The sequence below is a fragment of the Bombina bombina genome, chromosome 4 (genome assembly GCF_027579735.1).
Source record: "Bombina bombina isolate aBomBom1 chromosome 4, aBomBom1.pri, whole genome shotgun sequence".
In the NCBI taxonomy this organism is placed as follows: Eukaryota; Metazoa; Chordata; class Amphibia; order Anura; family Bombinatoridae; genus Bombina; species Bombina bombina.
In genome coordinates this window covers 293,808,169-293,824,457 of record NC_069502.1, presented here as the reverse complement: position 1 = coordinate 293,824,457, position 16,289 = coordinate 293,808,169, and positions in this window count along the sequence as shown.

Genomic DNA, 16,289 nt, shown 5'->3' with positions numbered 1-16,289 from the left:
TGGGATTCCCTTTGTTCAGAAATAGCAGACTTATATGGCTTTGGTGTTGCTTTTTGGTAATTAGAAGGCTGCTAAATGCCACTGCGCACCACACGTGTTTTATTCCCAGCAGTGAAGGGGTTAATTAGGGAGCATGTAGGGAGCTTGAAGAGTTAATTTTAGCTTAAGTGTAGTGTAGTAGACAACCCAAAGTATTGATCTAGGTCCATTTTGGTATATTTAATGCCACCATTTCACCGCCAAATGCGATCAAATTAAATAAAAGAAAAACGTAAAATTTTTCACAATTTTAGGTTTCTCACTGAAATCATTTACAAACAGCTTGTGCAATTATGACACAAATGGTTGTAAATGCTTCTCTGGGATCCCCTTTGTTCAGAAATAGCAGACATATATGACTTTGGCATTGCTTTCTGGTAATTAGAAGGCCGCTAATTACGCATCACACGTGTATTATGGTTAGCAGTGAAGGGGTTAATTAAGTAGTTTGTAGGGAGCTTGCAGGGTTAATTTTAGCTTTAGTGTAGAGATCAGCCTCCCATCTGACACATCAGACCCCCTGATCCCTCCCAAACAGCTCCCTTCCCTCCCCCACCCCACAATTGTCCCCGCAATCTTAAGTACTGGCAGAAAGTCTGCCAGTACTAAAATAAAAGGTTTTTTAAAAAAATATATTTTTTTATAGCATATTTACATATGTTGTGGTGTAGCATCCCCCCCTTAGCCCCCAACCTCCCTGATCCACCCCAAAACAGCTCTCTAACCCTCCCCATCTGCCTTATTGGCGGCCATCTTGGGTACTGGCAGCTGTCTGCTATTATTCCACAGTCAAAAAAGTGTTGTTTTTTTTAAATGTACACTACTGTTACACCATATATGAGTGGTGGCACTGGGCAAGTGGGCACAGTATACGCTGTGAGCCTGACACACACGCTGGCAGGCAGACAACTGCAATTAAATTACACAGGAAAAAAAAGCAGACTGATGTTCTAGCCCTAAAAAGGGCTTTTTGGGGTGCTGTCCTTACAGCAGAGATCAGATGAGTCCTTCAGGACTGTAGTGGACACTGAATACACTAGCCTAGCTATCAATTTTCCTATTAAATCAGCAGCAGCTACACTGTCCCTCCTCTCACTAATAATGCAGCTTCCAAATGAATCTAAAATGGATGCTGTCCAGGAGGTGGGAGGGTCTAGGAGGGAGTGTCTGCCGCTGATTGGCTGTAATGTGTCTGCTGACTGTGAGGTAAAGGGTCAAAGTTTACTCAATGATGAAGAATAGGGGGCGGATCGAACATCGCATATGTTCGCCCGCCGCGGCGAACGCGAACATGCTATGTTCGCCGGGAACTATTCACCGGCAAACTATTCGCGACATCACTAAATATTACTATCATTACCTAAATTATTCCTATTTAAAACTAAATACTTACCTATAAAATAAACCATAAGCTAGCTACAGTATAACTAATAGTTACATTTGCATCTAGCTTATGGTTTATATTTATTTTACAGACAACTTTGTATTTATTTTAACTAGGTAGAATAGTTATTAAATAGTTATTAACTATTTAATAACTTCCTAGTTAAAATAAATACAAATATACATGTAAAATAAATCCTAACCTAAGTTACAATTACACCTAACACTACACTATCATTAAATAAATTACCTAAATTAACTACAATTAATTACAATTAAATTCAATAAACTAAATTTCGAAAACAAAAACAAACACTAAATTACAGAAAATAATAAAATAATTAAAAAAATTAAAACTAATTACACCTAATCTAATCCCCCTAATAAAATAAAAAAGCCCCCCAAAATAATAAAAATCCCCTACCCTAGTATGGAGGTTTGGGGAGTCCCAGATCTAGATAGATATCGTACAGCAGTCTTTCTACGTAGAATAGTGGACTGGTGTACACCTCCCCTTGAATCACGACAAAACCCTGGATGACACTGGAACACGATTTGACTAACATGGCCCAACTGGTGTATATTGTTGGCAACCTAAAGGAAATCAGCCAGCAATAACAAAAACTTACCCTATAATTAAAGAGACATTTAGTGTGTGGTCCAGGATTCTAACCAAGTATCCACATCTCTCAACAGTCCCCTCTCCTTTGACAACAGCCCTAGCCAATCCTGATTTCATTAAGTGGGGATGTTGGTTACACCTAAAGTGCAGTGCTGTTTGGAACAGACTTTCTCCCGCTATACACAATACTTGACTCAGACAAGCTGATGTCTAAACAGCAATTATCAGAGTTGGGAATTACACAATTCACTGACTGGTTTGGATATTTGCAACTTAAACACTTTGTACATACCCATAAATTAAGAAACCTAACCACTAGGGAACGCTCTCCATTTGAAAAATTGTGTACCCTTGATTCGCCCCCACTGCATACTATCTCAGCCCTGTACCAATTACTAATCACACCCTCTGAATTCAAACAAACCTCGACAATACTATCCTGGCATAAAGAACTCCCTTACACACTCTCAGAAGATGAATGGTATGCTATATTTTTACAGACAAGGCAAATCCGCACACTCGGCCGCATTACTAGAAACTAACTATAAATTTCTGCTTCGGTTGGTTATCTCAACCCCCCATAGGTTAAAATATATTTTTCCGGAAGCATCGGACAGATGCTGGAGGAAATGCTCAGGAGAGGGCACACCTTACCATATCTGGGTGGGAGTGCCCTAATGTGCTGAAGTTTTGGACAGAGGTAAACCAGGAGATGAGCAAGATGTTGAACCATGATCTTCCTCTAGACCTCTTTAATATACCTATTCCCATGTCTTGCCTAAATTCCCGTTTAAACAATACTCATCCCTCCTTCAGTTAGCTATCTGTAGCGCCAAACAAATTATCCCTAGATTATGGAAATCGGAAGCCACGCCCACATTACAGATGTGGAGATCACAAATGGAGATAAACTTGTCACTGGAGAGGTATTTTATTACAACTACAGGCAAATTGGACTTCTATGCTGAAATTATGTACTTTTGGGAGTCCTATCATCACCCCAGACAGATGTGAACCCCCTTAGACTTGCACCCTAGGCTTATATAATTGAGGAGTTTAGCATGGAATTTGTCAGAGAGAGAATTAATGATCACTTTTAGTACAATGGTGAGAAGTGCCATTCCCTGACAGCTGAGGGCACAAACACACCACTAACTATATCCACCTTGACTTAAGATGGTGAGGATGACAAAATGAATAGAGGATGGTTTCGCTGGAATAGCCATCTATACAGAGTACTTACGGAATTTGACCCTTTTGGGTGTTTGAATGAGGTTCATGACTTGGTTTACAGAACATCGCAGGCCGTGTAAGCGGGAATTGTTTTCATTATACTGCAGTCTTTATATGTATGAGATCATTACTGTTGGAAAGGGGAAGATATTGTTTGTGCCCTTTTATATGCAAATTATATAAAAATCATCACAGAAGTCACCGTACATTAGGCTATGACTGTAATAGTTTATTCACTGCTGAAGTCCTGTTATTGTTGTATCGCAATTTTTATTGTATTGTAAAATTTGACATAAATAAAAAGATTAAACAAAAAAAAATCCCTACTCTATACTAAATTACAAATAGCCCTTAAAAGGGCTTTTTGCATGGCATTGCCCCAAAGTAATTAGCTCTTTTACCTGTAAAAAGAAAAGACAATACCCCCCAACATTAAAACCCACCACCCACACACCCAGCCCTACTCTAAAACCCACCCAATCCCCCCTTAATATAACCTAACACTACCCCCTTGAAGATCACCCCACCTTGAGACGTCTTCACCCAACCGGGCAGAAGTTGTCCTCCAGACGGCCAGAAGTCTTCATCCGATCTGGGCAGAAGAGGACCTCCAGACGGGCAGAAGTCTTCATCCAGGCGGCATCTTCTATCTTCATCCATCTGGAGCGGAGTGGGTCCATCTTCAAGCCATCCGATGCGGAGCATCCTCTTCCATCCGATGACTAACACTAAATGACGGTATCTTTAAGTGACGTCATCCAAGATGGCGTCCCTTCAATTCCGATTGGCTGATAGAATTCTATGAGCCAATTGAATATGAAACTTAAAAACAACCTTCTTTTATTTCTATTCTATATCACCACTTTTCAAGTATTCAAAAAACATCTATACATAGGAAGAGGTTTTTGCCCTTCCATGATATACTTATGAAAGACCTAAAAAATTATTTAGGGGGTCCTATTGCTTAATAAATCTATCAATAAATGAATGGCAGTACAGAACCCTAAAGTTTGGTTATATAATATGCCTAAAATTACCTATTTCAAAGATCCCTATAGGAGTTAAATAGTGGGTTTCTCCTTATTTATTAAGGGGGACAGCGTGAATCATACAAGAAAGGACTGAATATCTAACTCCACATTTAAACCCTTCGGTAGTAGACAGTCCAATTTTTTAATCCAAAACATTTCACGTTGCCTCAATTTTAAGAGTCTATTAGTATCCCAGACATTCAGAGCTATCCATTAAATAATTGTAATTTCTAAATCCTTGGGATCCTTATTGTTGGCCATTGCAAAATGTTGCGAGACGCTATGTGTATCCAATCCTTTATCAATGTTAGTTAGATGTTCCCTGAAACTGTATTTGACCTTTCTTTTTGTTCTTCCTACATACATTAAATTACATCTACATTTCAATTGATACATCACATAGGTGCTAATACATGTGCACCTACTTTTTGTCCTATATTTCCTAGAACTGTCAAAGTTAATGAAGGAATTTTTTCTGCTCCAATATGTGGCACATTACACAACCTAGTCTTACACTTGTAAGTGCCTGGAGCACTCCCCCAATCTGCAGGTCCCTTTTGTGATTTATTTCTTAGTTTAGTAGGAGCCAACATATTTTTCAGATCCTGTTTTTTTTCTAAAAATTACCTCTGGTTTATCCCCAATAGATTTTTTGAGAATTGGATCAAGTTGCAATACTTACCAATGCTTTCTTAAAATGCTTTTAATTTTTTTTATGTTAATTATTAAATTTAATGATAAATTTAGGATTGGAATTCTCAATTTGTACTATCGTTTTTTTTACTAGTGTTTTCTATGAGGGACCCCCTATCCATTTGGTATGCCCTCATCTTTGGTACTGGCCAACAAGTGGTCTGTTATATCCCTTCTCCACAAACTTTTTATTAAGTATTCCAGCCTCGTGAATGTAATCTTCATTTTTTTGTGCAATTGCGTTTTATACGTTTTATTAGAAGATTGAACACACATCGAATTTTCATACCATCTATATTCTTTGATACTATCAGTACTCTGATTGGACTTTGTGAGTTACTCGCATTATATAAGTGTACTAAAGCTGTTTTTGCTGTATTACTGCTTCATAAGTGTAATATTGATTTGAAACATTCATTTGTTTTTTTTACTAGTATTCAGATTAATGTTTAAATTGTTTTATTATCAATAATCAGCAGTGCCTAGTATAAATGTTTTAGTGTGTTTGTATTTTAAACAAGCTAGTCTCATTTCACGCCAGCTGTATGCAGGTGAAATTTGTTCAATATTTACAATATGCTTATTTAACTGAAAGAAAAGTAATAAATATTAAACTATAGGCAAAAACAAGTTAATTTGCAGTGAAAAATATTTAGTTTTAATTGATGCCAGCTGAGCCTTTGGCCTCTAGGTTATTAAGGTCTGTCGGACCTGATCCGACAGTGTGATCAGGTCCGACAGGACCTCGCTGAATACGGCGAGCAATACGCTGTTGCAAGAACGCCGCCCCCTGCATACTCGCAGCGCAATAGGCCGCCAGCAGGGAGGTGTCGATCTACCCGATCGTACACGATCCGGGTAGATTTCCGGCGATGTCTGTCCGCCTGCTCAGAGCAGGCGGACAAGTTATAGAGCAGCGTTCTTTGTGACAGCTGCTTCATAACTTGCTGTTTCTGGCGAGTCTGAAGACCTCGTGAGAAACATGGGCCATCAAGCTCCATTCGGAGCTTGATACATATGCCCCTTTATATCAGCCCCAGGTGTTCTCTAGTTACCTTCTTTAACAAACAGCAAACTGCTTTCCTTTCCGAGCACGCGTCTTCTCACTGTGAAGTGGAGAGCTTTTATTCAGAAGGAAACAAGCTGGAAGCAATGGTTGAGAGGCCCAGCTCACCACATAACCTGTAGTAAGAGCTCTAAACGTAAACAAAGTGTACAAACATAGGCCAGGGGTAAGTGAGCAATGAAATTAAACTTAGTAGCTGAACTCTCTCAAATACTTTAATCAGCTACTACAAAACAAACAACAATTAAGTAACTGTAAGCTTGTAAATTCAAATATTAATTAAAGATGTACATTTGTAAAAATATAGTCTCTTTATCAAGATAAATATATACTTACATAAGATACTTAAATGCAGATCTTCTGATAGTAGAGGAATACAGGGTTAAGTTAATTGAAGTCAAACAATCCAGGTCAAGGCCTCACAGGGAAAAGCAACACAAAATCATTAAAAATATGCAAAGTCCAGAAACAAGCTAAAGTCTCAAAACAAGTTAGTGCAAACAAAGGGTTAAACAAAAGTCAAACCAGTATATCTAATTGCCAGAGTAAGAGGAATTAACATAATACACAAGTAATCACATGCTGCAAACACAGAGATCATATAGACAACTGCAACTAAGGTCTAATTGATCTTTTAGGCCTCCTTAACAGACAAATCTATATCATGACACCTTCTCTCTAGTGATGTTGCGAACCTAAAATTTTTGCGTTCGCTAACGAGACGAATGCAAACTTCCGCAAAAGTTTGCGAACCTGTCAAACCGCCATAGACTTCAATAGGCAGGCGAATTTTAAAACCCACAGGGACTCTTTCTGGCCACAAAGGTGATGGAAAAGTTGTTTCAAGGGGACTAACACCTGGACTGTGGCATGCCGGAGGGGGATCCATGGCAAAACTCCCATGGAAAATTACATAGTTGATGCAGAGTCTGGTTTTAATCCATAAAGGGCATAAATCACCTAACATTCCTAAATTGTTTGGAATAACGTGCTTTAAAACATCAGGTATGATGTTGTATCGTTCAGGTAGTGTAAGGTTTTTTTTTTTTTTTAAATGTACACTACTGTTTTAGCAGATATGACTTGCACTGGTGTGACACTGTGCCCTGGCAGGACCTGAAACGCACACGTGTGAGGGAAACTGACTGCTATTATTTCACAGTAAAAAAAGTTGTTGTTTTTTAAATGTATGTACACTACTGTTTTAGTAGATATGACTTGCACTGGTGTGACACTGTGCCCTGGCAGGACCTGGAGCGCACACGTGTGAGGGAAACTGACTGCTATTATTTCACAATAAAAAAGGTGTTTTTTTTAAAAAAGTATGTACATCTACTGTTTTAGCAGATATGACTTGCACTGGTGTGACACTGTGCCCTGGCAGGACCTGGGAACGCACACGTGTGAGGGAAACTGACTGCTATTATTTCACAGTAAAAAAAGGTTGTTTTTTTTTTTCTTAAATGTATGTACCACTACTTTTTTAGTAGATATGGCTTGCACTGGTGTGACACCTGTGCCCTGGGCAGGGACCTGGAGCGCACACGTGTGAGGGAAACTGACTGCTATTATTTCACAATAAAAAAGGTGGGTTTTTTTTTTAATGTATGTACACTACGTGTTTTAGCAGATATGACTTGCACTGGTGTGACACTGTGCCCTGGCAGGACCTGGAAACGCACACGTGTGAGGGGAAACTGACTGCTATTATTTCACAGTTAAAAAAAGGTTTGTTTGTTTTTTTTAAAATGTATGTACAACTACTTTTTTAGTAGATATGGCTTGCACTGGTGTGACCACTGTGCCCTGGCAGGGGACCTGGAGCGCACACGTGTGAGGGAAACTGACTGCTATTATTTCACAATAAAAAAGCTTTTTTTTTTTTTAAAAGTATGTACAACTACTGTTGTAGACAGATATGACTTGCACTGTTGTGACACTGTGCCCTGGCAGGACCTGGAATGCACACGTGTGAAGGAAACTGACCTGCTATTATTTCACAGTAAAAAATAGTTTTTTGTTTTTTTTAAATGTACACTACTGTTTTAGCAGATTATGACTTGCACAGGTGTCACACTGTGCCCTGGCAGGACCTGAAATGCACACATGTGAAGGAAAACTGACTGCTATTTTTTCAAATTAAAAAAAGTTTTTTTTTTTTTTTTTAAATGTACACCTACTGTTTTAGCAGATATGACTTGCACTGTTGTCACATTGTGCCCCTGGCAGGACCTGAAACGCACACGTGTGAAGGAAACTGACTGCTATTATTTCAAATTAAAAAAGGTTGTTTTTTTTTTTTTTTTAAAATGTACACTACTGTATTAGCAGATATGACTGTGTACTGGTGTCAACACTGTGCCCTGGCAGGACCTGAAACGCACATGTGTGAAGGAAAAATGACTGCTATTATTTCAAATTAAAAAAAGTTTTATTTTATTTTAAATGTACACTACTTTTTTTAGCAGATATGGACTTGCACTGGTGTCACACTGTGCCCTGGCAGGGACCTCAAACGCACACGTGTGAAGGAAAAATGACTGCTATTATTTCAAATTAAAAAAAGTTTTTTTTTTTTTTTTAAATGTACACTACTGTTACACCAGATATGAGTGGTGGCACCTGGGCAAGTGGGCTCAGTATAACGCTGTGAGCCTCGAGCTGGCAGGCAGGCTGCAATTAGATTACACAGGGAAAAAAAAAAGCAGACTGATGTTCAGCCCTAAAAAGGGGCTTTTTGAGGTGCTTCCTTACAGCAGAGATCAGATGAGTCCTTCAGGACTGTAGTGTGACACTGAATACACTAGCCTAGCTATCGATTTCCCTATTAAATCAGCAGCAGCTACACTGTGCCTCCTCTCACTAAGAATGCAGGCTCCAAATGAATCTAAAATGGATGCTGTCCAGGAGGTGGGAGGGTCTGGGAGGGAGTGTCTGCTGCTGATTGGCTGGAATGTGTCTTGCGACTGTGAGCTACAGGGTCAAAGTTTACTCAATGATGACGAATAGGGAGCGGATCGAACATCACATATGTTCGCCGTCTGCTGCGAACGCGAACATGCTATATTCGCTGTGAACTATTCGCGGCAGAACTGTTCGCAACATCACTACTTCTCTCACCCCTGTGACATTCTGTATCCCAGAGAGCATCTTTACCTTCTATGGAAGGCATATCTCATCTCTCTGTAATGTCCAGGTTCCATCCTTCTTATTATGGAATTCCCCTGAGAAGTCTGCACTATTATTAACTAGAAAAGTTTTGATTATCTGCTCATAGAAATAAATAAAGTTCTCTGGGAAACTGAAGCTGTCAGTTTTTATTTTAAAAGAAGAAATACAAAGTGCAATGCAATTTGCAAAATACACATAAATATACAAAGAAGTTACACAGGAATTATGAAAGCATAATCAGAATTTGTAAAATCACAATCCTAAATACTCTGCTGCATACAAAAAAAACTAACCAGAAAATGTAATGTTTAAATGTAATAAAACCTAAGTGTAAAGTAATATAAAATACAAAGCACAAAAAGAAAAATGTAGCAGAACTGTGATGTCATGCAGTACTATATCACACTGGGCTTGTTTCTCCTTCTCATACAGAAATGCAGGGTATGATCCTTTAAGAAGTATAGCAAAATCAGTCTGTTAAGAATTTCACTAGCAATCCCGTGAAATTCATCGGGCTCTCTATCACACCTTTTGCTATGCTGTTTAAAAAATAAAAAGTCATAAGTAACTAAAAAATGTGTCTAGCATATTTAATGTTGTTTCAAATGTAGTTAGTGACCATACAGATATCTGTGTGATGTCCAGGTTCCATCCTTCTTATTATAGAATTCTCCTGAGAAGTCTGTTCTATTATTAACTAGAAAGGTTTTGATTATCTGCACATAGAAATTTATAAAGCTCTCTGGGAAACTGAAGCTGTCAGTTTTTCAGTTTCATTTTAAAAGAAGAAATACAAAGTGCAATGTAATTTGTAAAATACGCATAATATACAAAGAAGTTACACAGAAATTATGAAAGCATAATCAGAATTTGTAAAATCACAATCCGATTCCTAAATACTTTGCTGCATACAAAAAAATACTAACTAGAAAATGCAATGTTTAAATGTAATAAAACTTAAGTGCAAAGTAATATAAAATACAAAGCACAAAAAGTGAATGCAGCAGAACTGTGATGTCATGCAGTACTATAACACACTGGGCTTGTTTCTCCTTCTCATACAGAAATGCAGGGAATGCCCCTTTAAGAAGTATAGCAAAATCTGCCTGTTAAGAATTTCACTAGCGATCCCATGAAATTAATCAGGCTCTCAATCACACCTTTTGCTATGCTGTTTAAAAAATAAAAAATGTCATAAGTAACTAAAAATGTGTCTAACATATTTAATGTTGTTTCAAATGTACTGAGTGACTATACAGATATCTGTGTTTGAAAAGTCTTTTTTTATCCTGCTCTTAATATAAGGTTTTTCTCTCCATTTTACAAGGTACCCTACTGTGAGTTCCCCTCTCCAACTGAATACACACAGCTGGCAGTAAGGCTGTGCACTTTGTCATGTATATGGCAAAACAGCATATCAATAAATTCCATTAAATACATTGTGATGAGTAACTTTAGTGTAGGTGAAACAAAAAGAGCTAAAATGTAATTCTGCTACAGCCAGCATAAGAAGATGGAAAGTCGATATGTTGGAACAACTATCAACCTTTATTAAAGGTGTTAATATTTTTCTAAGAATGCTGACATTACTAGCAATATCACGTCATAGTAATATATTATTAAAGCAGCACTGATGATAAAATCCCATGTCACTCCTTTGAGAAAAATATTTTTTTTAGTTATCAGCCTTCAGTAAAGTATCCTTCCCTATATCTGTAAGGAAATCTTAAACCTTTTAAAATTATATTTTTATTCTTATTAATAATAATAATATTTATAATTATAATAATAATATTTATAATTATAATAATATACTGATTTGAATCTAAAGTGCCTAAATATACCACAACAATTTGCAAGAAATGAATTGTGTGAACAAAACCAGATATACTGGACGTTATCCAGTGGGACCTTAAAACCAATGGTTAATTGGGAGCAAAGAGACTAGATGTACAGGGAGTGCTTGAATAATATAGGTCTGATCATATGGAGTAAGAAATCAAGATTACTATTTGGCTATGTAAAAGGCATATTGTTTAAATTAAGGGGGTAAATTATGATTTTCAGAATTAGTTAGTTTTCAGGTAGCATTTAAATATATTTAGATTTTTGGAACAGTCTGAGGAGACATATGTAAGCATCCCCAACATTACCTATGCTGAATGGTTAGCTGCACTGAGAGAAAATCACTGATAATGAAGAAGGAGCCAGAAACAGAGATATCAAAAACACAAGATGGTGTAGATTTTTCAAATTAAATATCAAGTGCCAAAAAGGTACTCACAAATTTTATTTTACTCAAAAAGTGCTATTCTCTTGTGCCGAACTATTAGAAGTAACTCAGTTGACTTTCACACCGGTAACAGGATTCCTCCCTCAAACATGGGATTTCACCCAGATCCTGGGTTGTCACTTTCACAAAAGCTTAGATCGCCAAATACATAAAACAAAAGTGTGTTTTATTAAAAATATAAAATAATATAAAAGTATATAACACTCACAATGCATTTCTGGACTTTACCGTTTCATTAGTTGAGTATATGCATATTCCATAATCTCAGGTTTATATCTACATACCGGTTTTTCTAGTGTCGCAAGGCACATGCACAATGACTCATACAGCGTCATCATGACCCTTCTAATTCTTACTTCGCCCTGCATGAGCACATAGATTCCCCAAATGCGTCTTGTCACTATGTTCATATCATATTATTCACATACAGATCACATATTAAAATGGATGTATAAGTTTCTAACATCACATATCAAAACAGAACTTCTGTGCGCACGCAGTCCAAGAAACGATCTCTTGGATTATCATCATACCAGTGTTTCTTGACTAATATATTTATACTAGTCGCCATCCATAAAAAGGTCTCCTACAATTACTGCGCCCAGAACACACCCTCTCCCATATTTTCTTAGGTAACCATGACATTTCAAATTGGCATCACACATCAACACAAAAATAATACAGGCTTTCTAAAACCATCACATTTATGTCAAGTAAAACTAACACATGCCTGCACATACTATGTGGTCCTTAATTAAAAAATCATCCCACTTATACAGTATGTCTCACAAATGACCAGATCCCTCTAGTCTCAGTTACCACAGTCATCTCCTATCATGCCTGTTTCTGAGGATTTATTATTCATTTTTAAAAGTAGTCATATCTATATTCCCATTTAAAGGAACTATATCTCCAGATCCAATAGGACTCTCTTTGTCATAGACATGTCAGTCTATTTGATCCCCATGATTTCGAAATCCATTCAATATGTACAATTTTGATGACATCCTTGTTTCATTCATGTTGACATACAACATGTCTGGGTACACTGTGTTTCAGAAAAAAAGTTTATCTATATTTCTAAGGTGTTCCCCCAATCTTTTCTTGATGGGGCTACACATTCTACAACATACTGTGAGCCACAAGCACACTCTAGGAGATATACCACAAATAGTGTGTTTGTATGTGATATGAGTTGTGATCTAAAAAACATCTCGTATTGGAGGAATCAAAATAATTAATACCTCCCAGAGCGTGCTAACACATCTTACACAACTTCTTCCCACATTTGAAACCTCCCTCTTCCCAAGTTTCATTCCCATGAAAGAGACTTTAGGAATTATGTGGTTACCATATTACTGGGAGCTAGTTTGTTCTTCAAGGTGTGAGCTTTCATAAAAGTGTGTCATCAACAATATTTCTCAGAGTGGGATACCCTTCTTAACACAGACCAATGTTTTTTTAAGGATATCTCTAATTGTTCCATGGTTACTATTAAATTTAGTTATAAAACACAATTTATTATCTTTATTCTTAGATTTAGTATGAGGTCTCAACAGCCTACTCCTTTCCTTTTCTCTTGCTTTTAGATATCCTTGATCAATCAATTCTATTTGGTAAGTCTTCTCCTTAAATCTATCTTCCAAGATGAGAGACTGCAATTCAAAGATCTTAGCATCCGTGCAATTTCTTCTAAATCTACAGAATTGATTAAAGGGGATAGTTATCTTCCATGGTAGATAATGGTTACTCTTAAAATTAAAATAACTATAAGGCGTAGATTTATTAGAAAAATTTCAAGCAGGCATGATTTGTATAACGTATCATGTCCACTCGACATCGCTAAATGCAGACTGCATACACTGTCCGCATTTATCATTGCATAAGCATTTCTGGTAATATGCTTGTGCAATGCCACCCCCAGCAGCCAATCGGCCATTAGCACGGGCTATCCATCATCCCGATTGGATAATTCTTAACTTCCTCTTCAGGCGAGTATCCGCTGCTTTATAAATGGAGCCCTATGTATCTACCTTTTAAAAAATGTTTTAGTAGCTATACAACCTTCTTTGTCCCTGTATGATATCAATCCAAAAAGTCAATTTAATCTTTTTCAGTTTTAGATGTTAAAACCATGTTGTTGGAATTGAGCTGATCCACAAAAGTCTGAGCCTGAATATTATTGCCCTCCCGAACAAAGATTAGGGGCATCCAATCAAAAGCGCATCCGAGATCGTGTAAAAATGTCATCCTACCAAAGGCGCATCCGAGATCGCGTAAAAACGTCATCCTATCAAAGGCGCATCCGAGATCGTGTAAAAACGTCATCCTATCAAATGCGTATCCGCGATCGGGTAAAAACATGATCCTATCAAAGGCGCATCCAAGATAACGTAAAAACGTCATCCTATCAAAGGCGCATCTGAGATCGCTTAAAAACCTCATCCAATCAAAATCCGCATTTTACAGCTTTGAATGTCAATAAGAAACGTATTTATATTTTAAAAACTAGTATGTGCTATATTGTTATCTATGAAGCATGTTTATTTCATGTAATGCACAGCTTCACATAATGTAATGCTAGATAACGTAATACTGTGATATATGAACTATAATCCATTCTTGGTAATAAATATATATTTCATTAGAATAGGAGGATTCTGAAAAATCAAGGAAGAAGCAGGGTTTAAATGGACATAAAACACACATTTTATGTTACACGATTATGTAAGAAATGTATTTTTTAAAAAGATTTTAAATTAAATTATATTATTTAAATTTGCTTTTTTCTCTTGTTATCTTTTGATGAAATGTGTTTCAAGGTAATCTCAAGAGCTGCAAACAACCTATGTTCTACATGCTGATTGGTGACTGCATATATATACCGATTGCCATTGGTTCACATATGTGTTCAGTTAGAAATCAGTAGTGCACTGATACTCATTTTAAAAATTAGACAAAGAGACTGAATTAAATTTTATATTTGAAGGAAATATTTTTTTTTTCTAATATAGTGTTAGACATAAAGGATCATTTATTGCTTCAATGTCCCTTTAAGGATTAACAACATAACATATATTTAAAAAAAAATATGACAGGAATAAAGATGACAAATAACATATTAATAAATTAAATTTTATTATGATGTCTGAAAAGTTAATTAAATAATATAAGTGACAAAAAAGTCAGAATGATAAATTAGCCCCATTGGAGCAATCTGACAAGGTGACATAGTGCATCACAGTCCTTGGAGGGAGTTGACAGGGAAAACACAGCCCGATTGGAGCCATCTGACAAGGTGACATAGTGCATCACAGTCCTTGGAGGGAGTTAACAAGGCAAACAAAGGCCAACACAGCGCCATTGGAGCCATCTGACAAGGTGACATAGTGCGTCACAATCCTTGGAGGGAGTTGACAAGGACAAAGGCCCACACAGCCCTTAGTATAAATCTGACATGGTGAAATAGTGCAACAGGCACAACAACAAAGATTAAACTGGCCAAATGGCAACAATAAACATCACAAATAAAAATAACATGTGGATGGAAGATTCTGCGCCCTTGGACCATCTCCGGTTCCTCCACTTATGGGGCATCAGCATCCCCCTCATCGTCCTGTGCATTTCCAGCTGCGGATTCATGCATTGACTCTAACCGCATCATGTGTTCTAGAGTCAAGTTCTGAATCCGCAGCTGGGCATGCATGGTGTCATGCATCCTTCCCAGACTGTTCCACAGCATGGTCTGCTCTATACGTGCTAGAGACTCTCGCGTTAACAATGTTGAGTCACAACCTAAACAAAAAAAAATATGAAAATTAGTGATAATTACAGAACATAATAAAAAGAGAGTAAAGAGACATTGTAATAATAAAAATACAAATTATTATTATAATTAAACATGCTAGATAGAAGATTTACACATTAAATATGTTCTTCATAGATAAACCATTAAACGGACAGTTTACTAAAAAAATGTTCTCCCCTTTAATTTGTTCCTAATGATTCACTTTACCTGCTGGAGTGTATTAAATTGTTTATAAGTATTTCCATTGTCCTTACATTGGCATTTGAAATGGATGTTGATTTCCCAAAACAAAAGATCGGAAACATTTAGATTAATCAAATAAAGAAAAGGTTTGAGTGATGGGATTGGGCTGCCGCTCTGGGGTAGCCTGTACAGCTGGGGAGTCAGGTGCCTGGGGAGTTGGTGCCTGGGCAGGTGGGGGAGCTGTACGGGCAGCAATACGGGGAGAGCGGTGGGGGGGGGGGCAAGGAAAAGTGTTTTGGGAGGGACAGGACAGGAGGAAGAATGGGAAGGGCCGTTAGTGGGTTCTGGCTGGGGAGGGGCGGGAGGCTGATGCCCAGAAGTGGAAGGTCCATCTGAAATATATAACAAAAATATATAGACATATATGATATTAAAAATATTATTATCTTTAAAGAAATTAAGATTCAACATTAGTTAAAGTCCGGATTCTTGTTCTCATAAAATATTGATACAAAGTCACAATAATGACTATGTATTAAGTTATTGATTGATTTGAATCAAATATAATTACTAAGAAGATTTAATTGATCCTTTAAACTCTGAATGTTCACTGTTATTTTTCATGTAACATTTCATAAATACAAATTATATTTATCAAAGTCAACATTATATGCTAATATTTATGATTTGATAATACATTTATATTTTGGATAATATTTTGGTATGCATTTATGCATTTGAGATTGAAATGCAATAGAGTTCTTTTA